General features: G+C 40.9%; 1 protein-coding gene across 3 annotated transcripts in view; it reads left to right on the forward strand.

Moving 5' to 3' along the window:
* The first annotated feature begins 178 nt into the window (after nt 1–178).
* Nucleotides 179–27848, forward strand: part of CSGALNACT1 (chondroitin sulfate N-acetylgalactosaminyltransferase 1) — a 51131-nt gene continuing 23461 nt past the window's right edge. Inside the window, exons 1-4 of one of the 3 annotated variants that reach the window (XM_072863153.1) lie at nt 179–389; nt 4927–5076; nt 6021–6095; nt 6574–6642. The gene's annotated coding sequence lies outside the window, so the exon portion shown is untranslated. Of the gene's footprint in view, nt 390–2372; nt 4415–4732; nt 5077–6020; nt 6096–6573; nt 6643–27848 lie in introns of those variants that run through there. The other 2 variants (XM_072863152.1, XM_072863154.1) reach the window with 2 other exon arrangements.

Genomic DNA, 27848 nt, shown 5'->3' on the forward strand with positions numbered 1-27848 from the left:
TAGGGAATTTTGGGAGCAAAGGTAAAAGAGGCCTGCTCTTCGGCCTTCAGCAGCTAGTATGATAGCTGGTAGGAGACTTGCCAGGCTACCTTCAAGAAACCTGTCTTCTGGCCCTGTGGGCAGTGTCATGGGTATAATGGCACTTGGAGGCAACTGAGTTAAAATCACTGATGTTGGTTGCAGTGGAGCACTGCCTTCCTGAAGTTTGTGTTGCTGCAAATCAAAGCCCACTTTAAAAGTCCAAGGCAATAGCACTACTGCCTGGGCTCATGCTTCTCAAAGGTTCTTATAGCCCCAATACCAGGGTCACCAACAGCAGATGCCAACAGGACCTTTCGCCACAGAAATGCACCTAGCCGCCAGCAACCTGGAACTGAGATTTGCTTATCGTTAGTTTTCAGTGTTAAGATGCTTGATTACAAGCCTGTCTCTTTCTGTTACTTACCTAAAATGTAAATTTCTCCATTTTTTTCTTTGTCACTTCCTTTGGTCCTTTCCAGTAGGCTGTTCCTTTCTGCTGTAGCAACAGACCTTACAGACTTTGCACTTGGGAACTTCCACTGATCAAATCTGTAAATCTCCACATCCAGGAGTTAGTGCAATAATCCAATTAGCAAATAGTTCTAACAGACTCTTAACCTCTGTTACAGGTAAGGGGCAAGGTCCCTGTTTTCCTGCTGAGATGGCTGTGGTATATTTTTGCCTTGTTCTTTCTCAGTTATTGCACAAGGCCCACAGATGCCTCTTGTTATTCTGGTAGAGGTGAAAATGTGTTCTCATGGTGCTAGGATACCACAGATTTTCAACTGTAGAGTCCCTGTGAGGCCTGGGAACTTGGTTTCTCAGCTCCTCTTCTCTATACTATTGCCAGTTCCTCCTATTCCAACAACAGCATTATGTGAGGAACTTTCCGCGCTCTTTTGGTGGGGATCTTACTTTGATTTCACTCTGTGTCCGCAATGTTGGGCTGTGCTTGGGGCAGAGATGCTGAAGTCTGCCAATTTTTACATGGCAAGAGGTGTGCTTCCAAAGGCTCTGCCCTCTGAGGGAGGGGGCTGAGTCCAGACTAACTTTGAACTGTCATTATTGCATGCCCTGTTTTGATTTCCTGCTGCTGTACTAACAAATCCTAATTTGGGATTCATGACAAGTGATGGCAGTAACAATTGTTGCACAAGTGCCTCGTTGAAAGTGGTTGACCCTATCAATAGCTGGAAGTACATGCTGGCTGCAACAGGATCCTGTTCATTGCCCCCTCTCTCAAGGCTCTCACCATACACTGGTCAGTTGCAATTTGAAGGAGCACAAAGTATGTGATTAATTTGCCATTCAGAGAGGTGCCAAAGCCACAGCAGAAAGTTGGCTGTCCCTCATAAAACAGATGCCTCCTCTTCTTCCTCTCTTGCCCCTGCTATCAAATCTACAAACTGCTGTAGGATGGCACAGGTCTTTAGAAATGACTTCACAGCCCTGCAATCCCCTGCAAATGCAGCAATGTTAATCACTGGCTCGTGTGTAGGTCTATCCAGAGCTCTTCCCTATGTACTTGTGCAGATGCATACATCCAAATTTGAGTTTAAAAAAAAAAAAGTTTGAGTTTTGCATTGTGGGGCTGAATATAGTAACAAGGTTGTGTATTCTGTCTCTTCAGAAACTGCCCAGCAAGGACTGATGGGCTGGTTGTCACTCCCCATATGCTGCTTGTGAGGCCAGGATCAGGATGCTACAAGAGTGATAATGGATGGCAGTGGGTTATCAGAAGTTGCTTTTGGAGAGGAATGGGTGTGTGAGGAGTCACCTGCAAAATTTATGGTGCAGAATCACCCTTAAGGCAATGATTAATTCATTAAGACAATAACTCAATTTTCAAATTAAGTACCCTGCTGCCTCTTGCAGAGATTTGTGGAATCCTTGCCTCTGCATTTATTCCTAAAGCTACACCTGTTTGCCAGTCTACTCAGCCCCTCCAGGCAAGGGGGAGATGAGAGTCAAAGTTTTTCATCATACAAAGTGTAAGTTAACACCAGGCAAGAAGTCTGAAGGGGACATAGGTAGGAGCCACCTGAAGGTAGGAGCCACCTGAGCAATGTTCAGGCTTGGAAGAGTTTGCTGATAGACCTAACAGAGGACTTACATTAAGAGTGCCTAACCCCTGGACTTAGGACGTAAAACTGTTTGCTCTGTGATAATCTCATAAATACAGGACAGGTAGCAGGATCAGAAGAATTGCAGGGGATTGGGGCAAGTGATGTCAGTGAGAGAGTGGGAAACACTGCTTATGTTTTATTTGTGGATGAGAGGAAGGGGAGCACTGTGGTTTTTGAGAATATGGGTACTGAGTCTCTATCAGGTGAGACAGGAGTAGTATTTAAAGGTGCTGGGAACATAAACTATAGGTTTTAGCCGAGCAGGTCAACGTGCTCTGTTTAGAGCTATTACTGTACTAAATGTGAACTACTGATGTGCCAATGGCACTGCGTACTCGTCTCCCATCCCAGAAGCCAAGCCTGTAGGTGGTGGTGGGGCTGGGCTAGTTACGTTGGCATCTGAAGCTTCCTCTCCACCTAAAGCGGCTTTCATGAGTTCTTGCACAGATTGTGCTGTTTTGATTTCCACAGTCCAGGGCATGCTGAAGGTCTCAATGTTTTAGCCAGCCAACTAGAAGTGCACACAGCCTTCTTCCTGCAGGAATTCAGGACCCAGCTGAAATGCCTACATGACCCTTGTTTATCAGGAAGAGGCTTTGTAAGCTCCTGTAGCAGGAAATAGGCAGCGTTGACCTCAAGGCAGTTTAGTCGTCTGATGCTGTGAAGGTTGATTTTTCCCTGGGAAGATTGTCCTGTTTCTTGAGGAAGGCCTCTGAGTAACAGAGATAACAGATGCGGTGGATTCGGGCAGTATAGTTGACGCAGCATAGGGACAGCGATACGTGATGCATGCAAAGGCGGTATTGCAGACCTTGGCTGTAGCGCACCAAATTGTTTCTGTGCCACAACTGAGGGGTTCCATTAGGGCAGCTGTGACTAGCCAATACAGAGAGTGTTCGGAAGGCGTTAGGTCGGCACTGAACAGTGGCAGAGGGCTTTGAATGTCATTCTCCACCTTCTAAATTTCTGGATTGGTATAATCCTAGCAGATATCATCCATTCTGTGTTGGCTTTCCTGACTTGGTCCCACAGGCTGTTATCACTACTGCAGGACTGGTGTATTAACAACAAGTGCTAGGGCCAGGTAAGTCAGGTTTGTGGTATGGGATTAAGTCATCTATGATGTGGAGGTGCAAAAGTTAGGATAACTGCTGTGCTGCATGATGTGAGCCTGACTTGCTAGCCATTCCTTAGGTCTGGGGACCAGGAGTTGCTGTCTGGCATGGCTAACAAGGAAGCTACTCTCTTTTCTAAAGCTTTGCATAGGTACTGAAAAGATCTGAAAAGGATCAGTCTCCTTAGTATCATTTAAGTGAGGCCTTGGAGAAGAGAGTCTATGTTGAGCTAGCAGTGCGGTCCGGTCTACACATACACTAGTGAGCATGTGGAAGGTTGTTTTGTGGATTTTTTTACCAATTCTGTGTCCTTGGGCTTTGTGCAGAGCAATTTCTACAGCCAAGATGAGTTGTCTGGGCTGCCAGTCACTGAGAATTTGAGGCTGAGACCAAGTGTCCGTTGGAGTTGGAGGACAGTAGGTTGGATGTCTGGGTGACAGACCAGAAGGAAAAAAAAGGGAGATTGGGAATCCAAGAGTGGAACAGCATGGGATGTGTGGGATCCAACACAGCCCTCTCCATAGCGTGGTATCTGTTAGACCTCATAGGTGGCAATGACAGTACAAACGTGCATGTTTCAGCAGATCTGTCACTTGTCATGAAACGACAGAACAGAGATCTTTGACTCTGGGGTTGTCTATAGTCTTCACAGTTGAATCCAAATTCTGGCTTCAAAACACTAGAGTTGGCCACAGTCCACTTCATTTCTGTAGTAGCCTAAAGCAGCTTTTAATAATTGACCTCATTTTCACAGAATCATAAAATAATTTAGGTTGAAAGGGACCTCAGGAGATCATCTGGTCCAGCCACCTGTTCAAAGTGCATATAACTGTTCTTTTATGGTCCTAAGATAAACCAAAAATCCATTTCAAGCAAAGAGCAAACGTGATCAGTTTCCTTCAGCCTGCAATTTGACAATGATGAGCAGTGGGGAGTCAATTTTATGGGGGAAAATTTAGGTAATCTTACGAGCAGGTATTATTATTATGAGATGTGTTAAAATACTTGCCTACCTTTTAGGACTGGGAAACCGAACCAGATTGTAATTATCTTCCACACAGCAGGGACGGAATTATTAATCATCGTACTCTCATACGGCCAAAGCTATACTCGTATGACTCCAGTGACACTACAGCTGGAGCTTTGAACACAGTGAGTTGTCCAGTGTGGTGAGAGCATGATAGAGCAGCACACTGCTTGGTACACAAATAGGACCTTGCATTCAGTTTACGGGGCTAAAAGCTTAGAAAATGCCATTATTTCACTTGTAAATTGGGTGTACTTTATCCAGAAACTTACTCTGCCATTTATGAGAACACTTTTTTGGAGAGAAATTCATTTTCACCTGGAACAATTTGAAGAGAAGCAGTTAAAGAAATAATTTTTCCCTATAGAAGCTTTCTTAGTAGAGAAAGAACATGGATAGGGAGAATTTATCTCCTGGACGTACCTCCTTTCCTCCTGCTGCCTTCCCACATATTCAGGCTCATAATGTCCCTGTGGCAACTCTGGAAGATGTAGAAATAGAAAATAAATTCTAAATTAACCAGCTGCGTATGTTTGTCCCTGCTTTTAATCCTGCAGTTATGTTGAAAAGTGCGTTCCACAGTTTATATTTCCTCTTTTTCATTCCTGTCTCTTACCAATCCCATCCTTCCTTGCAGGTTCTTTCTGTGCACATCTTGCAGGTGTGTGTTGCCTTGTCACTTGGAGTGCCACTCATCTCAAAAAATGTTGGTGCCTGCAACCTTCTTCTGAGAAAGCCATCGTAGGTTCCCTTTGTAAGCAGTTCAGCTGACCAGATACGGATTGGAGTAGGTTGAACTGTGCTCTGAATGCCTTTCCTTAGGTCTCCATGGCTTGTAAAAGGGATGCAGGGTGGTCTCTGCAGCTGCAGAGATCTGTGTAGTAATTCCCTGTATGTGGTGATGAATGTGGCTTCATTCACATTTAACCAGGTTGCTCGATTTCCTTGCTCTGTTCACAGTAAATACACTGCTTCAGCCTCTGAAGACGTCTTCAGTCATGTAGCATCCATTCCCGGGAGGGACAGTTAGCTCATCCCTTGTAGCTACAGTCTCTGGTGGCTATCCAAGCTCTCTGCACTAAACACAAAGCTAGTCAGCAGCATGTGACTACTTATTTCCTTTAATCAGTGAGTGCTGCTTGGACTACAATGTCCCGATGGAATTGCATTAGAGGTTTCCTCTGTAAGTACTGTGCCTTTCAAAATTGCTTTCCAGCAGCATACTGAATGGTATAAGCAGAGAACAGAGTTTTAGCAGGCAGTCCTGCTCTTTAGCATCCTGCTCTTAAGCTGAGGTAATGATCACTAGTTTGAATATGCCTGCATTTTCCCCAAGAGCATGCAGTTCCGATACGTGAATGCAGGTATGTATACGTGCATAATTACCCTCATCATGTGCAGCAAAACCAGTTGAACGGCATGTTTAGAGAAACTGTCCTTAAGAGTGATTGCCTCTTGAAGGAGCATAGCTCATATAAGAGGAGTGGGACTGTCTCCAGCCAGCCCTGGGAGACGATGCTGAGAGCATATTGAAAAGCTGTCTTCAGCAAAAGCTTGCCAGTTTAACAACTCTGTTCACTGTTCCTATTGCACAGTGGGCTCTTTGACGCAACAGAAAGAGCTGCCTTTTTTTTTTTTTGCTTCCTCTTAAATCCGCCTGGCCAATTTAAAGCCTGTGGATATTTCTTCCCCCTCAGGGAAAGCTTATGTGAGGATTTTCTTTTTTAACAGATCATTCCATGAATCCATTTTTTTCTTGTTTGCTGTTAGAAAATGTTGGAGCTGAACACAAGGCTTTCATTGCAGGTCAGTGGATGAACTCTTGACCAAAGCATTTAATATTTGAGTGTAGCTTTAGCAAGCACTGTAGTTTGGGAAGAAAAAGCAAGTTAACAAGATTGTATCATGTGAGCCCATGTGTGCCTACTACTGGAATAGGAATCTTTTCAGGTCTTCAGTGGCTGAGTTCTGTGCAGATGAATTTACCATCTTTCTTTTGTAGACAAATGTACCAAATTAATATTTTATTGAGAATTGAGGTGACATCACAGTTATGTCTATATTATTTAATTCCTGAATGTCTCTACTCCCTCAAAATGCAATAAACCTTACTGTGAATTTAAAGTATAAAGTTTTTGAATTTTTATTTTGCAAGGATTGTCTTTTTGAGTTATAGGGTTTTTTTTCACTTCTTTTCAGCACAGTTTACTGGGAAGCATGTCATTCCTGGGCACATGCTGTCTGCAGGGAAGATAGTTATTTGCTGTTTTGTATTTCTTCTTAGATTGCTATCAGGGGAACTAAGAAAGGATGTAGACATATCATTAATGTCTCTCTTCAAGCTGTATTTGAGGTAAGGAAATCTTCTTTCCCTATCTCTGAAATTAGAATATGAAGCAGATGCAGTATTTCCTTCATTTATAGTTACTAAGATTATCCTGTTGCTATTTGTTTTTCTTGTTGATGAAGTGTGAATAAATTTGTCACAAAGCTGTTCCTTGTCTATGCAACACTTAAAATCCTGTATTTTTATTTCAACAATATCTACTATGTATCTGAATGTTCCTGTTAGCTCATGTACCCTAGATCAATGAGAGATCATCTTTGTAAGTGCTTCGGGTTTCTCCTCTATTATTATCACGTTAAGTGTGTGAGTGGATTTCTTGCCCTGGGTAGGCAATTCTTGTGCAAACTTCGTAAAACTGTGTTACAAATTGTTTCCACTGTGAACCACTTTCCTTGTAAGATGATGACGACTTTTATGGTAATGTTTAACTTGAGTAGAATTGTTTTCAAACATATATGGTGCATTTTTGGTGTATTCTTTTTTTAACAGCTCTCCAAAATAAAATAGAAAAATAATGATTCATCTCAGACTGTTTATTTCCTTCTCCACTTAATGTTGCCTGTTATGGGAAGTATATAGCTTTGAAAGGTTGAATCATTATTTATGAGGATCAGTACAGCTGAAAGGTGTCACTGCAACATTGGCCATATGCAACTGCATTGAAAATGGAATTTGTATGCGATACCACTGTTGGTGAGCTATGATTAGTGCCTGTGGAATTAGAAAATATTACTTCTTGTTTATGTTTCTTTTCAAGCAATTTAAGAACTTGCCGTTCAAGTGAGATTAATTTTTCTTTTACCCTTTTCTGTAGCAAGGTTACAGTTTTTATAATTCAAGATTTTGACACATGCTTTCTATAATTTTATTGTTATTTAAATCAATCCATCTGAATCTTTGTGACATCTCTTACAAGGGGAAGCATGTTTTAAAGCAGACATGCTATACTACAGGCCCAGAAACATTTTTAATTTAGAAAAATGTTCTAAATCTATCTTGTTTGGCTCCTCACATCTCTGAAATTATTTGCTGTTTGAATTACAAATAGTGTTGACTCCATTCAAGAGATCTGTCTTTTAACAGTTTGTCGAGAGGCTTTCACTTGGGATGGGGTAGGGAATGATACAGAGTAGAGTTACAAAGCTACAGTGAACTATTTTTAATCTTACAGAGCAAAAATATTTATGACTATAAGCTTTTATATATGCCACTCACCACTCAAATGAATAAATTCATTCAAAGGTGGTTTTAAAACCCATTGAGGCTTAACTTTCTTTAATCAATATCACACCAAATCTTCTAAGCATTTTCTGTCATCTATTTTTGTGAGTTATAAATCCATATCCTGTCACAGTGCAAATACACAACTTATGTCTGCAACCTGTTTTCTACTGTCAAAAAAAAAAGTTTATTCTGTTGAACTACTGCTTAAGTTATCTCAAGTTCAATGTGCCTTAAAAACCTTAAAAATAAGCAGTATAATAAACTAATGTGGTTTTTATATAACACATTTTCTGAACCCTTTCCTCAACAAATTAGATACCATCTCTGATCCACCATCACTGGCAGAGGGTGTATGGGCTGCATTGCTTCCCTTCTGATCTCTAGTTTGTGAGGTAGTCAGTCCTGCTTCTCAAAGGGAATCTCATGAGTAACACACCCTGATGTGTTGACATTTCTACTGACATTACTTTGCCAGAAAGCATGAATGGGGAAGGAGAATAAACGATGGGGGTGCCTTGGTGCGTTCTTTGGGATCTTTGGAGTTGAAGCGTATGCTGGAGTATCTTACTGGATTCCAGCCTTCTTGCTTACCAACGGTTACTGGAAGGTATTTGTTTCTCCTGATGTTTGTGGTGCCAGCTTTCTACCTAGCCAATGTAGCAGAGCTTGTGTCTTGCTGTATTTCTCCTTGCATGCCCTGAACAGTGTCAGGTTAACTGGGTGCTTGTTTTATTACCCTAGTGACCTAGTCTATGGATTGCCATGTCCTTAGTAAGGAAAGGCTAGCTGTTGTCTAGTTAGTCTAAATCACGCACAACTCAAGCCAGGTTAAGAGGAAATGCAGTAAGAACTTTTATTTGTAACAGTTAAAATAGGCAGCACACTTAGAAACACTTATGGAAGATATAGACAAAAAATAAAAGGCAAAAATTCTTAATCTATTTATACCTAGCTTATATTAGAAAGGTTTTTACCCCATCCTACTGATTTGATCCTCTTCTGACAATATTTTCTTGTTTGCACATAGCTTACCTTTCAGGTCACGTCTATTAGAAAAACCCTGTTCACAAGCCTCCATTGGTTAGTTACCCCTCTGATGAGAGAAAGCTCCATCACACCGTTTTCTGATTCTTGAGGAACCTCTCATTTCTTATTCAGTCTTTTCTACAAAATTTTTCAGACAGTGCAGTGTTAGTCTTTCATCCCGAAACCCATTTCGTTTGTGTCTATCCAGACAAGGTGTCATCATTGTTCTTAATTATTTCATTATTAGAGACTGAAAGATATCTTTATTAGTGTATGCATTACCTTCTTATACTTGGCTGGTTAGTCCAAAAGGGAGTAAATCTCTTCACCTCCCTTTGGGACTTAGTTTTCAGAAAAAATGTCTTCATGGTGAGCTGTATTCCCTACCAATGGGTGTATTAACACATTCAATGTTGTGCAGAGGTCTGACTGGCTTTTTCCTGACACTGGGACAGAAGGTTGGTTGTCAGAAGATAGCACAGATCTGTGTGTTACTCTTTAAGGATGGGCCCACTGAAGTAGGTGACAGGATAGGAGACTTGGGGGGCATAAACTGAAAAGTTTAAGGACCAAGGGCTAGAGAGAAATGGGTCTGTAGCACAGTTTGCAAATTGCTTTTCTTTTAACTCTTCAGGGTGCAAATATTTCACCCAGATTATCTCGTCATGTGTGCATTTTAGACTGAGTGTGCGATTGCAGTCTCTGTGAGGGCCTCTCAGCACTGTTATAATATTACTAATAAGGAGTCATGTCTGAAGTCATGTCTTGGTCTGAAGAGAAGCCTTTGGCAGAATGCCATGCTGCTGGAGGGCTTGAGTGAACCCCAGTGGTTTTGCTTATTCATGCAATTGAGTGGGACCCTTTCATTGCAACTTGATTCCATTTAGGCTGGAGAATAAAGACTTGGATAAAAATACCACACACTGAATGTCTCCCACAGCCTCCAGGGAGCTTGACCAGCTCAATGGCAGTTGTCAGCATCTGCTTCGGGAAATGCCATGAGCCTGTTGATCAAGCTGAAATAACTTTATTCCTTGTGTTCTACCTCAGCTGCAGCAAAACATCAAAAGTTAGGGCCTTAATAGCAGGTTTCCACATGTTTTGGTTTATTAACTACTCATTTAGGCTACAGCTGTAGGTAGTAACTGCTCAGGGGTACAGAAAGCCTGTCTTCTTGTTTCACACCGTCGTTAGGAAATACAGACATGGCAGCCTGGTCTTTCAGGCACTGTGTTTGGAATTCTTGATTGTGATGTTCTTTGTATGGATGCCTATTTTTAAGTTTCTAGTGACTGGAAGGCATCGGAGAAATCAAGGATGAGGCTGTAGAAGCTTTGCAGATTTCTTTTGCTTTTTTTCTCAGAAGTGCTAATCTTGAGTCCATGGTTTGAAGGGTCAGCAGCACAACCACTTCTAACTACATTTAACTACATGGGCTGACAGAGAGGATTGTGGATTATTTAGATCTCCTCTGTAGACTGTCAAAGGCAACCCAGACCACATAGCTTCTTGCTGTTACTAGAACCTATGGAAGAAATGCAATATTCAGTTCTGTAAAATTAGTAGTTTTCCTTATACTGAAAGCAATAGCTTTTTTTTTTTAAAGGCACAAGCTTAGCTCCTTAGTTTTAGAATAGTTACAGTTCTGGATTCCATTTTCTGGTTCATCATCAACAGGTTTATGGTTTTTAGGCTAAATTGTAATATGCTAACTCTGTTCCATGCCCAGCACTATTAAAGCCAATGGGAGTGTTCTTAAGAGTACATTAGCATTAAACATTGTTGAGATCTTCAGTCTGCCTTAAACTCTATGAAGTTGCAGTTCTGCTGTCCCGTTGAAGCCATATAACCATTCTGCCAGTTTAATTGGTGGCCTGCTCCCAGCTCGAGAGAAGGGGCTTGCAGAGGTGGTATGAGCGTAGTAGGGACAACTGGATTGCATTAAGTTAACGCAAGCATCCAAGGTAAGTTCATTTTTGCTAGTGATGTCTGTGAGCTAGATTGGGCATAATCTAGCAAAGACGATGGGGGGAAACAATAGGAAAAACTTAGCAGGAAGTTTTCATCTTCAATAGCAAATACAGGAGGTGATAGCTTTAATTTCCAAGTCTGTGCCTGTGACAAAGTGGGCTACCCTTCCATTTACATGAATAGCCATTGTCCTCATGTTGCGTTGCCTTGATAACAGAGAAGCATAAACCAGTCACTTGGACATGGGCATCATCCTCCTATTTGGAAAGAAAAGAATAACAGAACAGTTATAGAAACTCTACTGAAGTGAAATCCTGGGGAAAATTTTTTTTCCTTTTTCCTCTCCATTGTGTGACTGAAAGTAGTCCTACAATTTACTGGCAAGAAGACATGGAACAATATGCACTCCAGCAACCTTGGAACAGTGTGCAGATACCCCTGGGAATTGTTTCTACTGGAGAGGGTTGAGGCAGCCATAGGTTTCTGGCTTGCTATTTCTGCAAAACTTTTTTTTATAGCTAAGGCTATAAATAGTTTACAGTGCTTAAACAGAATAATCCTCTCTCCCTCTCCAGGATGAGAAACTGCATCAAGATTTTCAAAGCCAAAAGCCTGCAGCCAGATATCCCTATTAATCATCTGTTTGTAATGTTGCTCAGATTTTGAGGGAATTCTCTTATTGTTCCTGTTTTGTGTATGGTGAAAAGACTCACCCAGAGTCTTGCCAGTGGCAGAACCAGAAGCAGGATTTAAGTCTCCTGCATTTCAGCTCAGAGCTCTGCCTACTAGATTATATTCTATTGTAGAAATTAGAATCACTTAATTTTCAAAACAGTTGAGCCATCTGTAACTCACCTGGTTTGGACACGGTTTAGTAAGTGATCACTGCTTTTGAAAGTTGGGTTGATGAAGAATTACAGGGTAAAATATTCAAACCACAGGAGTGATTGATTATCCAAAGGGCTCCCAAGCACATGCACTAAAGCAGATGGCTTCAGTGACTTTCACGTGTTACTCAGACCAGCCTTGGTGGTCACTGGTTTGTGTTTCACTCACATCTTTTGCTGGGATGTGAAAGGTGAGGGGACGTTCTGTCACCTGTACTGCTATTTCTGCTACCAAGGTGGTACTTCAGCTACACCTGGGAGGGCTTACAAGGCAGAGCATTTCAGTCTTAAAAATGGGATTTTAGTCCTTATATAATTTAAGAGTTTTTTTCAGCATTTTCCCCTATGAATTTACTTCAGAGAAGGTAGCTGTGAAAGTGCTGGCAATGGTGATCGTAATGGAATTAGGTAGAGTTGCATGTGCCAGGGATCAATGGTAATCACTCAGTGTCGGAACAAAGGGGCTTCCAGTTATGAAGGATGCATTGTGTGCATTTTTATTTTTTACCTTTTGTAACCAGTCACCCACCCCCTGATAGGGCTGTTTGTTGGATTTCAACTTGTCCAGTCCAGAGTATGTCTATATTTGGGTTCTTTGCCTTCATGTATCCTACAACTGGTGTTTTCATTAACATTTAGGATGATCACATAGGTACTGACATCCTTCACAGTGGGAAACTTCAAGAGTTGTATTGATTTGGAAAGGAGGAACTTTACTCTGGCACATCAAGCAGTCTTTCCTATATGCACTTTTAATGTGGAGCCAGTATTTAAGAAAACCATTCCTCTTCAGTTAGAATAGTCTGAAAATAGAGGTAACAGTTTTGAAACACCTGTTTTACAGGAAACTTTTTATTATTTTATTTGTGAGAAGGTGAAGCCTCTTGATTGCAGGGAAGAGGTTTTAAATCAACTTTTGGAAAACTTGTAAAAAGCTATTAGCAAAATATACAGTAGTCTGTATTGTGAATCAGGTTAACTGCTCTGGTTTTTTTTTCTCATCAGACTGCTATTAAGTAAAAAAATCATCTGAGGGGAATATATAACACATCAGAATATTGACTCAAATCCTAGCAAATTGAAACAGAAATATTTTAGATTGATGCACTTATGAGAGTGGTGGTTACTAGCTTAGAAACTGATGTAGAGATTTGTTTGAGCCACAGGGATAGAAAACAGCCTAAAGAACACATCACTTACCTTCCAATTTGCAGGACAGTGCAGGTGATCCTATGAGATAAAAGTCAGTGGTGAAGTTTTCTCATGCTTAATTGAACCAAGTATATGTATTTATGAATGAATTAATAAGCTATTCCACAAGTATCCTAGCTTTCTCTGAGAATTGTTCAGGAAATGAAAAGCACTTACATAATGTTAAAGGAATGAAAGGAAAATTTCTTAGCATTAGAGAAGGGAAAATAAAGCTTCACTCTAAAATCCTTAGGAACTAACTATACTAAGAAACTAGATCATTGCAAATGTACAGTACATGCAAAACTGTGTTTTGAGAGCACATCTCAGAACCTCTTAAAAGTATTGTAATGAGACAGTAGCCCTAATGTTTAGATGTGGCCAAAAAGAGTTTAGAACTGTGCGTGCATGTATATTTACATTTGTCCAAATGTGGTTTAAACTTCCCTTTTCTCCCTTGATTCTGGATCTGCCTTCTACCTGCCTGGTCAGCCAGGTAGAAGAACCTGAAGAAAGTTGCTGTAACATCCCCTGTTTGCTAGCAATTCCAGGGAGTGGTATACGTGCCAGGAGGGCCAGAGCTATATGGGATGCCTGAATGTGCCTTGTACTCTAGCTGCAGGGAGTATGTGGGAAGCAGACCACTTCTCTTTCACCAGAAGCACCTCTTACACTGGCATGCTAGTTATTCTTGGTTAGCACAGGTGGGCAAGTGAGCCATGTCCAAGGAAAATGTAGGCTTTTTTTAGAGATTTAATGGAGGTATGTTACAGATTTTCTCCAGTTAGTGCAGGGCTGTAATTTTCTTACCTTCATTGCAGTTCATTTGTTTGAGTTGGTGAAAACAGGCTCATCTGGTGGTAAAGCTTTTTGTTTTTTCTAAGATAGTTGTCCATTTCTTATATTCCAATTAGAATCTTTTTGGCTGTGAACTACTAAAAAGGTCATAGCTTCAGAGTCCAGGTCAAAGAAACTTGGCTGGCAACTGCTTAGTAATCTTGTAAACCTATTAAACCTCAACAGCAAAAGGGACACAAAGGTCTAGATTAGAGTTAGGAATTAGGATTTAACAAATTCTCAGTTTCACCTCTTTCCTGGGATGATGTCCTGTAAAGGGCTTTTGAAAAGGCTTTGCGTCTCTGTTGGAACCCTCTGGCATTTTACTGAAGTCATCTTTATTTGTTTTTTAACCCCTATCCCTGATACTAAGCATTTTTCACTTGTTTGATGTAACACTATGATTTTACTTTCAGGCAACTCCAGCATGCCCTTTATGTGGGTCACATATTCCTTCTCGTCTATATTGGTCTAGGATTTCCATTATTTCCATATTCATTGGGCTCAGTCACTACACAGCCAATCGCAACAGGCAGGCTGCTCAATGTCTTTTCCACTCCAGGAGTAATTTAATCAGGGAGCGACTGCATTATTTTTTCAGAGAGCTGAGCTGTGCATGCCAGGTGATCTGCAGCAGAGAACAGCATCATTATTAAAAAGGCTTAGGCATTTCATGCCATTTTGTGCTTCTGCAACTTGTAGTGCAGCTAACGGTACTGTCTTGATGTTTTTTCTAATATGCATGATTCAAATGTAATCAGTTAGAGGAGGTGTAGAAAAGAGGATGGATGAGTCATGGGACTGTATTTATATTGTATGAGATCGAGTTTCAAAGCTATTGGGTCCTGCGAGATCCTTAATCACTGCTGTATTTGTTGTACAGAAGTGCTGGTACTCACAGAGCGGATTAAGTCTGTTTCTTTAGTTTCCCTCCAGAGTTCCATCCTAGAGTTAAAAAATCTTTAATGGAAGTTTGATATTGGTACATTCCCACAGAAATATTTCAACTTTCATGAAACAGCAAGGAAGAGAATTGGCTGTGAGGGGAAAGTCTTCAGGGAGTCCTTGCATCCATTATAATCTTCATCTTGGTTGACTAATGTGCTCTTCTCCCGACAACCAGAGAGAATAGGTGAGCCTTTGCTGTTACGGGGAACATTAGGTCCATGAGAATTTCCTTCTACTGGGAAGAGCTAACTGGATGTCCCTTGCTATCAAGGGGAGTCCAAGAGAAAGGTAATCTCTTTCCCAGAGTTACCAAGGAAAGAGAGAAGGTGGGGTGAGACAGATCAGAGTCCTGGTGTGATAAATATCTGTGCTGTGCTAATTTCTTGCTGCTGAGCACTATTATTTAGGCGAACATCAGCTTGAGGTGACAACTGCATTCTTCTTTGGAATCCCTGGGCCAGATTGTGAGCTGGTGGGCATGATTGCATGCTGGTGGAATTGCACTCGGTCAGCTGAGCATCGCATGCTGGGAGTGCCACTGCAAAACTGTCCTCCTCAGTAAGACTTTCCTGCTGCTTCTTTTAAGAGTTTGGTTTTCACCTTTATTTTGTCTTTAAAACAAAAAATTAAAAAATCTGTGAGTTCAAAGAATTAGAACCAAATTGTGTCCACAGTTCCTCTCAGCTGAGTATGCACCACCATTAAGGGGATTTGTGATAAAATTATCTGACTCTTGAAGAAATCTATCTGACATTTTAACCTTTACAGTGGCATGTTAAAAGCTTTCATGTTGGTATAGGCCTCTTTAGTTTCTTGTTTTCTTGCTGCAACTGTCATGGGCAACTCCAGTCTTGGCGCTTTTTTTCCCCCCTTCGTATGTGAGGTAAATAGGCTTTTTCCAATTAATGTTTATGATAACATACCCAGTGGGGAGCGAAAACCCCCCACCTTCTGGAGAATTTTGATATTTCACATTGAGATTTTTGGAGAAGTAGTATTCAGCATATTAATAATGACGCTAACTCTTACACTGCTAGGGTTGGGTTTGGATTGTCTGGTTCCAAATGTCTTAAAGTTCAGTGTCTAGTTAAAGTTCTTTGACTGGGTTTCCATGACTGTCAGTGAAGAGAAGAAGCCACAGAGAGTGACTTCATCTTAAGTACATCTGGTGTCCACTTCTGATGTCTTTCACCATCTTATCTAAATGCATAATTACAGTGTGCCTCATCATTATTGTCTTTGCTACAGTTGGAAATATCAAGAAGCAGACAGTGAAAATGACTTGCACAGGATCATATTGCCTCCAGGAAGGAGACTTTGCTTGCATGGGCTGGTGTTCAGTCCTATAACATAATGATATATATATATGTCAGCTGCGAATTGATCAGGGCTGTCTTCCAGACTAGTTTACAGACCCTTTTGCCCTGGGAAAGGCACTGGAAACTGCACATGGTGACCTAGAAAGTACAGCAGTGTTTTGGAAAGGCTCTGATGTGCTGCATGTTAGTCACCTCAATGCAATGAGAGAGCTTTTGCTCTTCCTTATGATGTCCTTTTGTGTTTACTTGCTTGGGGCTTTTTTCAAGAGAGGGCTTATTTCCAAGTGTGAGGGGCTGTAGTGTAATCTTTGCCTGCTGAATGACACAACTCTTGAGGCATTGCTCCTAAGCTTATGGTATGTACTTTCTACTACAGTTTTGGTCTTTTTCATTGGACTGATTTGTATGGTCAGTCAAGGCAAGCATTTCAGATCTCTTAGGAGTGAAGCAACAAAACACTGAAGTGTGGTTTTGATGTGAAGTGAGAAAAGCAGGCAAGAATTATTCACAACTCTTTACTGACACTTTGTCTATTACATAGGGAAGTTTCCTTTGAGTTATGCCTATTTTCTGGCTAAATCTTTAATTGTTTTCCTCAGCACACTGTGTCTTTTTCTTAATTTTGATCTGGGTTTTTGATCATATTGCATCTTGCTAGTGATCCGGATTAAAAGGAACCTTTCACTTAGGCTCTTCAAGAGTGTGTTTCAAGATAGAGGGGAAGAATTTCTAAATGGTGGTGGTGTTTTTCAGATCAGAAAGCAGCTAGGACATCAGAACTTATCAGTAGAGAAGGTTTGTTGCAATTCACAGGGGAAAAACAGCTGACGTCTCTGTATTGTGATACCTAAGTCAAAATTAAGGCCTGAGTCTGCATTTGATTCCACAAAGGATTTGAGCCAGTCTCCCAAGCTAAAACTGACATGAACCTGGTTTTGCTTTCATGTAGCAAGAGGTCCCAAAATAGTTGTCTTAAAATTAATCCAGACATGGCTCAGCTGATACAAGAGATAACACAGAAGTTATAAGCTTCAGTCTTGCCCAGTGCATAATTCATCTAAGTCTAGGATGCCAAGCTGCGTTGCGATATCACCATTGTGATATATTGACACCATTGTCAATACTGCACTTTGTGTTCTCATCTCTTGAATAGTCCTATTTAATGCTCAGAAATGTCAGCTTACACTGAAATCCAATTTTCTGGTAGGTCCCAGGGACTGAAGTTTGACTCCTGCTGAGACAGCACAGAGAGCTGTTGTATGTCGGCGTTGTTTCAGCTTTTTTGGTGCTCCATACTTTGTGTCCTCATAACTGTCTCCAGGACACAATTTCTCATGCTGAACATCTGCGTTGGTCCAGGTTTTCACCAAGCGTTAGCCTCCCTCTTAGGTTGGCCTAAATCATGACGTAGTTACCACAATAATTTTAATCTTTCCTGCAGCACTTCAGTGTGTGCAGCCTTGACAGCCTGTACTTCATGTCTCTTTCCAGGGTTCATTTGACATCTCCTATTTTTTCCTCTGTCTTCATGTTTGATTAACAGTTTACATAACTGTACTGTGATGCTAATTGCATTATCTATGAGTAATCCAAGACATGCAGGCTGACATTTGATTTTCAGTGGTATAGTAACTGGGGAAGAGATCTGCTTCGTCTTCACAAATATTATATTCAGATGCAACATATATTGTCACACATTACCATTGTAATTAGTGCAAGGATAGGCTGGAAAGTTTCTGAAAGGTGGAAAATAATAATCGAAAAGTGGTGTTGGGGTGCTTGGCAAAGCAATGCAGGTATGTGGCAGGGACCTGGACTTCCACACTGTGGAAGGAAAGAGGATGAGTCTGACACAGACCAGAAAGGTAACACTGATAACCTGTAAGGAACTGGGAAGTTCCAGTTCCTGGAGGGGAATCTGGCTTCAAGGTTTGTAGGAATGGGTCTTGTTCCCAGATGTCCCAGGAGCTCAGTTAGGAGTCCAGAGTGCTGAGTTGAGGTTGGCTTTTGGTCACATGGTAAATCCATGGCAGAGAATTCCTCAGAAAACAATTCTTCCAGATGGCTTGTGGGAGACATCTAGGCTATGTTTTGACCTTATCTTTCAGGCTCTGTTGCTGCTCACCATGGCAATGGGAACATAAGTGGGGAAATGCTGGTGGTAAATAAACACTAATACCTTTGATTCAACTGCATCACCGGACAGATGGCTAAGAGTCTCTGAAACACAGAGCTTCAGGGAGGGAGGCAGAACAGTCAGAAGTATATGGGGAGACAGAAAGCCAGATAGCAATACCTGCCTAAGGTTAGAGAGAAGGGCTAAGCTTTGTAAGATGAAGATATGTAGGGATGTGTCTTTTCTGACACTTGAGTTTTTTTCCTCCCTTGGCTTATTAAGTTTCTGTGAACAAATAAAAGATGCTCTCTTTCTGATGTAGCTTGGCTGAGTCACTCCATTTCATAACAGTCACAAGTGCCCAGAAAGTTTGATGTAGCTGGATTCAGGCCCATTGGGACTTGCTGAGATAAATATACTTGGTGGAAAGAGGGGTGTTAAGAGCTTCCTAACCCAGTCTGCCTTTGGGAAGAGCAAAAGCTGAGAGTCCCTTGCTCATAGAGGCTGCACAGGGAAAATAGGAGAGTCACTTGGGTAAGGTTCCCAGTCCACTCCTCACTCCTTCATGAGAAGAGATGTGGTTCTGGTCCAGGCCCTGTTGTGCTCTCTAAGGCTGTCTTGATGTTCTCTGCAGATATGTAGGTCTTGAACACATGGGGATTTTTGTTTTGTTTTGTTTTTCTCCCCCCCTGCCCCCCAACACATTTCAGAATCCAAGCCAGCTGCTACAGCTCTTTCCCTTCAGCAAACTGCTTCAAACCATGTTGAGGTTTTGTGGCTCTTTGTAGCTGCGAACCTACTTGCAGCCAATTTCTTCACATTGCAAGGTTATTTTAGCAACAACATGATTCTAAGTGGTTCCCACATACGCCCTCATCTTTCGTCTCCACTTGTTTACTCCTCACTTCTTCCTTCTAAGCACGTTTTTCCATCCCTTCAGCAAAGCAAAGGGAGTTATGTGTCCCCAGCTTGGGTATATTGGTGCTAACGGCCAGAGTGGAGGAATGCTTGAGGACAGCACAGTCTACAATTTAACCCAGTCCCTTCTGTTTCCTAGAATGAAGGTTTCAGGTTGGAGCATGTGGTTTGTATTTTCACAAGCGTATGGCTTGTTTGCATGTATGCAGTCTTGAGCGTTCAGCACCTGAAAATCAGAGCCTGTAAATAGCCTGCCACATTAGGAAATCTAGGCTGTGCTGCTTGTTTACTCTGATTACAAATGTCATCTTGGCAGGTGATAGATCTCCCCTCTTGCATATGCAAAGTTTGTAATTTGATTGCTGAGCTTAAGTAGCATAGGCTTGGTAATGAATTTTAAAGTTTGTGTTTCTGTTCTTCAGTGACCATGTGCACACAATGTGAAGGTGCCAAGCAAGTTGGTGTCCTTTGAAGCTACTTTCAGATGTTCTGTTACAGTGTATGTGTTGAGCTAATCAGAGAGATTTGACATTTTGAGATTGGATAGATGAATTAAGGAGAAAAAAATTGGTTATTGTAATTTCAAATGAAGTTAGGGCACAGACTGTTCTAAATAATGGCTCCTGGCTGTGGCATCTTGTCAGATGGTCCACTTGTAATGTTCATTAATAGCAGTTACTACTACTGTAGTAATGTTTTGGACTGACACAATACTTTACAAAGAATCAGCGCCAGAAAAACAGATTGAGATTCAGAGTTCTAAGCCTTGGAAATAACCTCAATATTTTTTTCCTTTAAAATGAAATGAAAACTTCCATAGTAAATCATTATGGCATTAGTAATAATTTAATTTTTCCATTTAGCTCATACATAGATACACTCTGTATTTTTTCTTCCGAGTGATTTGGGAACTAAGACAAATCCAAAGTGTCCTGATGCCTGATGTCCTGATGCCTGATTAGATTGATGACATTCCAGAATAGATGGGAAAGGTTATTGAGAAAGTGCATGTTTAGAGGAAAAAAGTAGCAAAGGGTAACTAAATGTATCCAGCTGTAAGGCTCTGAAAATAGTTTTCGTGTTGTGGCTGATGTGCCTTTGAAGTCTACCTAGGAGGCATAAAATCAGAGGTGTGAAAAAGTTTGCTTTCCATCACTGCAGCTGACTGTTGTTTTCAGTAGGAAATTATAATTGGTAAATTCCTGCTCATTTGATTTATCAGGAGTTACTGAAATCATCTGCGTGACTTCCTCATGTTATCTGACAAGTGCTAATAAGCTGTAGTGTCTGTGTTCTTGATGTTACGTTTCTTGGAATAGTGGGACAGAGGTGCTTTGTCCAGCATATTTTACCTACGGCACAGGGAAGTGTGCCTTGATGGTTTTCTGTCACAGTAGAACTAGTGCTACCCATTACAAATGTTCCTCTTCTAGTATTGTGTCCTCCTTACCTTAACTCCTCGGGGAACTTCCCTTTTCCAAAGGAAAAAATTTCCAGTGACCATCCCAGTAATAATTCTTTTTGTGGGATGACTTTTTTTTGTTACGTGTTTCAGTGTCTGTCTTTAATGAAATGCAAATTCTAGCTCTGCTTTCACAGTACACCGTCTCCTTTTAGCAAGTCCTTTGTTTCAAGTAGCCTGACTGTGCAGTGTTTTAGTTGCCTGAGAAACCTCATCTAGTTACATCATTGCTACACTGGTGAAAAAAGTGGTGTGTCCCTGAGAAAGCTTTCTGAGTGTTCCCAGTGATGGATACAGTGTTTCCCAGCTGAGATTGATCGGGTGTTTATAACAGCAGGAAACGGGCATGCTGGGGTCTTGAAAATCAGGCACTTCTGGTGTAGAAAGTTTTCAAACTGAACAAGCTGGGCTGTCTTCCGCGGGTACGGTGGAAGCATTTTCTGGTCATTTTGTGACTTTTTTTTGACAGCTTTGCAGACTGAAATGGATGAAGCCTGAGAACCGACCTGTCTAATGAATATAGCCTGTGTTCTGCGGCATTGTGCCAAAGTGTGGATTTGGGCTGAGGGAGGGCTGTGTTTTGCGAGTGCGTCGGAGCACGAGCAGCTGAACTTTGTTTATATCGTTGCAGGCCATAAAGTGTGCTGCTAAGAAATGCTCTATTGCATGAGCCTCTAGTGGAGCGTGTTCTCAGGGAATGACTCTTAGCTTGAATTACTCTGGAAAAGGAGGCTGCCTAAAAGCAAGTCTTCCTATCCATTACAGTGAGTTGTCTTTACTTTTGCCTCCCTTTGGCTGGATATTAGGGACCCATATCTAGAGGGACCTCCATGTGCAGCTCAGCATCTGAGGAAGCCACTTCTCAGCTGCTCCTCTTGTCTCCCTTTAGACTGTGAATCCTTTTTTTTTCCTGTGCTAATGGATATAGAAGGACCCATCCTATAACTGCAGCCTGGGTTTTTTGTCTGTAGCTGTACTCCTTAAACCACAGTTTCCCACTTATAAAGGAGAGTGTGCTTGGAGAGAGTGAATTTCATGGGGCATCTCCTCTGGAAGTCAAGAAGGAGTGGGTAGAGCCTCCACCCAGCAAAAGGTTCACACATCAAAATAGTGATCCTAAGGGCGTGCACTTCTTAAAAGAAGGAAATGTAAAATCATGCTGTGAGATCCTGACCAAGGTATTTGCCTCACATCTGCCCCTCAAATTCCTTCTCTCTGCCCCTGTGTGACAGATTTATGTGACATTCCAGATCTGCCAACAGCTGAGGAACCTTGCTGTGTAGCTGCAATATGTGCACAGTATTTAGATTTAGGCTCCTAATTTTGAAGACTAAGATGAGATTCCGGAGGAGTCTTAATTTCAAGGTATTTACTGTTTTCTTACTCTTTTTCCTCTGAGCTGGAGCCATAGTTTGTACTATATTTAAAGTTTCTGGGCTGATTGCCAGCACTAATATGTCATTTCAGTAGACCAGCCACGCTGGTTCTGCTAGGGCCTCTGAAATGGCCTGTGCATCTGTTACGGAGAATGAAGAAGCTATGGGCCACTATCTGGTATTTGATGCCTTGCTGTTGCAATAGGTTCATTGGGGGCCCTGCTGGACCTGACTTCCACTGTGCAAAGTGTTGAACAGTAGGGGACGTCATTGTTCTGGAGAGGTTTACCATGCAGAGATACAAAATGGGTGGAAACAAGACCTAAAGAGCACTCAAAGAGTGCTAGGAATCTACGTAGCTTTCATCTGGAGCAGACTCCACTGCCTTGGGAGCCTGGCCATTCTGAAGGGAATGCAGTGAGACCCCGCGTGGAGCAGTCGGTTCTGACATCACTGATAACGATGGCAATATTTGCTACTCAAACTTGGGATGAAATGGCTTGCTTTATTTAACCATCTGTTTGCAATAGATTCTCACCATGTTTTTCTTTTATCCACAGATTACTTTTATATCCACATGCCACATTTTGCTGTTCTAACAGCTTCTCAAAGGATTGCTATTTTTAGTCCTGTAATAATGGATGTATGCATGACTCCTCAGCTAGCAAGCAGATTGTTAACTCAGATTAGTGCCTGGTTCTTGCATGTCTTGTATTTTGAGTCAACTATACATTTTGAGGTAGAATATCTGGGATAAAGCAGAAGCAGGTGTATAAAACCAAAGGGGAAGTCAAGAACATCTGTTTTTCATTATATTCTTTCCCTTTTCTGCTGAGTGCTTCTTGGGTGTGTTGGACTTACTGGAGATGTACTGTACTGTTGCACCGCACAGGTTGTGCCATGTCCAGTAATCCCATACAAGTGGCTAAAGTCAGAAATAAAATGAATAAACAGTAGGACACTGGATTAGTCTTACAGGAGGCAAGTCAGTGTGTCAAAGTTATCAGGAGATTTCCTACTTCCTGGCATGTTCCCTTTGTTGAGCTGTGGTCTTTGCAGTAATGAATACACTGTAATTATGTAAAATAAGTTAGTTGGCTTAGTGCAATGATGCTTACGCATAGCTCTTCAGTGAAATAATCGTGTGGAATAGGTGGTCTGGGGGAGTATTTGCCCCAGCCATCCATAGGCATCTGACAGACTAGATGGTTGAGTTAGCCAGGTAAATTCCCTGGGCTCCCAGCAGGAATGTGGTTCTTGCTGAGTGTAGATGGAGTCGGGGAGATAATTCAGTAGCTAAGTGCAGGAGCCTGACCTTAGGTAATGTGAGTAGATCTCTCAGCATGCATGTCTCTTACAGTAAACAAGGGAGAGTTCTGCCTATGATTGTATCCTTGTCCCAGTGGGGTTATCTGTAAGATAATTATGTTCTTTGAATTTTCCAGTTATTTTTGAGGGAATACACTTTTCTTTGTCCTTTTTGACTGCAACTTAATAGAACTAGCTGAAGTACTAATCAAGAAGAGTAGCTATTAGAAATAGTTGTCCTCTTTCAGAAGTAGCTAAAAATAGTACCTAAACAGCTAGAAGTATGTGGCTTCTCTGACAACAGAGAAGATGGAAGAATACCAATTTTGAAGGAGTGGAGGGTCAGAACCATGTTAAAAATCCAGGACTAATGAAGAAATGTAACATTTCCCAAATAGGAGAATTTTTTCTTGTGCATGTCTGTTATAAAATACAAACTTATGCTTAGGGAATAGGTTGATCATCAAAATCACACAGGTTAGAAATATTTCTCTGCTATACAAGTTTTTTCGCACCTTCTAAAGCACTTGGTATCCTCTGCGAAAGGCAATGTAGACCATTAAATGGATGGCTGATCTGATCTGATCTGCTCTGTCAAGCAGCTTCTCTTACCTATATTTTCCTTTAAAAACACAAGGATTTCCCTCAGCTTCTCCAGCTTTACTGACGAGTTTTTTGTCATGCTTTCAATGCAAAGTCAAGCTGAGTTTGTTGTCAAGGGTACATACCAGAGGAGGGAATTAAACCACCACAATCCCCTGCGCATGCTCTCACCTAGCACTTAAAAATTCTCTTTCTATGGGAGTTTTGTTTACACCAGGTATGAGTTGCCTTTTTTCACTTGCTCCATGTCCACATGCTGACACCATTTGCTCATGTTTCGTTCTTTCCTATAGGATCTTTCAGCTGGTGTTTTCCAACTATCATCTGCCACCAACAGTTGCTTTCCTTCCTCTTTTAGGCAAGAAAGTGAAATTCTCTTGTCATTTGTTCTTAAGATGCCAGTCCTGGAAAACTCTGCCAGTTAAATTGACTGCAGCTAGGAAAAGGAGATGCTTTCCCGTCAATAGGAAAACCATTATTCTTTTAGGAACTATTGAAATACTTGTAGTGAGACATTTCGTTGCTGTTTCTAATAGCCCTTGTTGAACTAATTCTGTGATAATAGAACAATATACAGAAAGAAACTGGTGGAGGTGTAATGATAAAAGAAATATAGGTCTCACCCAGTTTATATGGAATCTTCAGGTGTTTCATTAGTGTGACAGGTTTTCCATCTCTGACGTGTGAGATGATTGCAGAAACTTTATTCATATCTACTCCACAGCTGAGTGTTACAGCTTATTAACAATGAAATCAACAGGAGTAATCGGTTATCAGTATAAGGACTTTAAACCTTCAGACCTGTAATCCAGAATGCATTGCACGATTACAGTAAACCCTTCAGAGAAGTTAATGGGGCAATGTACACTTGCAAGAGACTGCAGAAAACAGCCACATTTCCTTTTCCACGGGTTAGAAAACAGGCAGACTAGACGACATTTGCTTGCTGGCGGGAATATCTTCCTCTGAGTTAAGCTGCCACGGGTTCTCGTTGAAAATGGTATGATTTTAATATTCTACAGAAAACTGTATTAAAAGGAGGGGAAGGGAGAAATCTGTAAAGGCAGAGCAGCAATTTATTCTTTTTATTTCATTAGCTTCTGTAGCTGTGCCAGCACACGTTCTAGCCAATCTTTGTTAAAATAAAAAATAATGCTATCATTTGCAGGCAGGTTTCCATATGAACAGAAACAAAGACTCAGTAGCACAAAGCTTCATCTCATAAGGAAATCTCTTTTCTTCAAATATTCTGGTAGGTTATGAGGATTATACTTTTTTTTCTATTCCTGTTTTCTGAAAAGCTTTATAAATGTACCTAATTTCAGGAAACTGTTTTCTTTAAAAAGATGAACGATCCTTAAAAAAAAAAGGAAGTTGGGTTTTCATCAACTTTGATACACGACTTGTTAAATCAAACCAAGCCGGATACCTTTGTGGTACAATGAGGAAAAAAAATGTTATGGTGTAAGTTCATATTGTGTGTGTTATTTCATAACTTTGCATGAAACATGCTTTGCTTCTGATTGACGCCTGAAGTTGTTGTTTTAAGAGATAGGCTCTTTGGAACCTTTCAGGAAATGCTGACCTGACTGCGGGGTGTACTTCTCCTGTGTAACAAAAGGGGGGAAAAAAAGGTAGCTTTTACTGGCAAGGGAAACTGGCTTTACTTATGTCATCAATCAGCTCTGTGTTAGAGAACCAGGATGCCTCTTGTATGAACTGTTAACATTTAACACGTTTCTAGCTGAATGGCTGGTTTTTAAGAGCTATTGACAACGATGCAATAACTGCAATTAAAATCTCCATAATAAACTACAGTTTTAATCCCAGATACCAACAGAGTTCAATGAGGGAACTGAAATTTCTTGATGACCAATGAAAACTTAAATTATCTTTATGGCTGTCAATTAGTATATCAGACAGCTGTAAATTGGTATGTCAGACTACTTGTTTGAATTGAGGTATTTTATAAAGAAATTGAAAGCATAGATCCCATTTTCAATGTGGTTTGAGGATCAGAGATGAAATCTTAGAAACCGAAGTAACTGTGAGCAGGTGTCTCATTAACACTTGAAAATGTGGCTTGGATTACTTAACTAAAGGATATAGAAATATGATGACATTTTTCATAAAATTAAAAAAATATTTTTTCTTATAGCCATTTGACCAAAAGCAATGTTTTCTGTGGGCCTGTGTGCATTCTGGCATTTTCAAAGAAACCCACAAAACCTGACATGAACTGGAAAGTTGAAGGACTGTGATTTGTTAAGTTAAAACAAAGTAGACATTCTCAACCTATTGAAATATTTTGTTTAAAAATAAATCCATATAAGTGATAGGGTATCATACTAAGATAAACATCTACATTCTGTTGAAATCAATTGACCTAAGTAAAACTTTGTAGATAGCTGTGTTTTGCAAGATAGTTCTCTACTTTTTGGTGGTTTCAGGTTTTTTTTTCAGTTCTTTTTTGGAAGAAGAATTTCATGGTCAAATAGACTGTACAATATTAAATATAGAAAGCCTTCCTTTCTTTTTCCCCTCTGCCTGGACCTTTTCTGCAGAAACTTTGCTGTGATTTATCTTTTCAAGTTCCCATAATAAAGAATTGGCTAGTTTAATGATGAAGGTGAAGTTGGTAAGATTCAAATATTATGTGAGCCTCAAATAAGAAAAGTGAAAAAGGTATTTGGAAACTTTCTCTAGAAAGAGAAAAATTGTTTTACTGAAACAACTAAAAAAGCTTGGGCTTTTCAAAGAATTACTAGGAGACTCTTTTCTGATATATCAAGGAAATGCTAGGTCTTTGATCAAAACAGTGGTGATGAACTAAATGGGACTCTGTGGCACATGTTGTTTCATAGTAAGTGCTAACCTGGAGGAGGAAGGAAATGGGGACTGAGTCAGGGGACTGGCCTCTTCCTGTCGATCAGTACTGACCAGACTGATAGGGAAATGCAGATCAGCAGAGCTTGGGGGTTGGTATGTGAGCTATAAGAGCTGTTAAGGCTGCATGTTTTAGAGCTCTGTGTGGAGTTTGGGTAACCTGTCTCAATACTGAATCGGGTTACAGTTATTTTCTGTCTTCCTGGTTATTAGTTTGTAGTCTGAAACTTTATTTTCTTTTGTAATGTAAACCATAGCTGAACAGTAGTCCTGGTCAGCAATATTAATCCCTATCCTGATAATTCTTGCTCAGCCTAGATAACATACCAAACCCTTTATACCTTGTCTACCAAGATATTTTTTCTCTTGTCCCCTTCACTCTTAATTATTTTATTTGAAGCACTGGCTTGATACCACACCACCCAGCAAATTTCATTTGAAGTACAGGGAGCACAAAATTTAGGGCTCTGCATCACCATGAGACTATAACATTAGACTTGTGGGAGCCAGATGTCTCTCCTCAGTTCCCACATGCTGAACTCAGGAGGGAGGAAACCTCTGCTGCTGTCAACTCTGCTGGAGTTAATGAAGTTCAAGTCTACCATCTAGCTTGGTACAGGGGATTCTAGCTGTACCAGAGGATTTCTGGTAAGGAGAGGAGGGAATCTCCGGGTCAGACTGGATTGTTGAGACATCTTAAAACTATATTGCTACCTTACAAGGATTTTGATCAGATAGGGACCTTAAGTCATTGTTACTGTACTTCATCACTTAACAGCTTTTCTGAAAGCAGTGGACTTTCATTGCACTTTGCAGGTGCAGCTGAAAGGCTGGTCTGATGGCAGCTAAACATATGAGTGCTTATATAGCCCTGACTAAAGCAGTCCTAGATAAATACTGTTACACATACAAACTGCTTTCTAGTCTGCAGCTCAGCCTAGCTAGGTTTTCTGTTTCTGAACACAACTTAGTCATGCATGTTTGCACACTTTTATCAATGGATAAATGACTCTCCTGCTTAATTAGATACATGCTAAACCCATCACTGATTCATGACCTACATCACAGGTCTGTGCACATGCACTGGGCTCTAGATTTCATCGAAAGTCTGATTGTGGTACTGTGTGATATACATCTGGC

This window comes from Ciconia boyciana, chromosome 5 (assembly GCF_034638445.1).
Source record: "Ciconia boyciana chromosome 5, ASM3463844v1, whole genome shotgun sequence".
NCBI lineage: Eukaryota > Metazoa > Chordata > Aves > Ciconiiformes > Ciconiidae > Ciconia > Ciconia boyciana.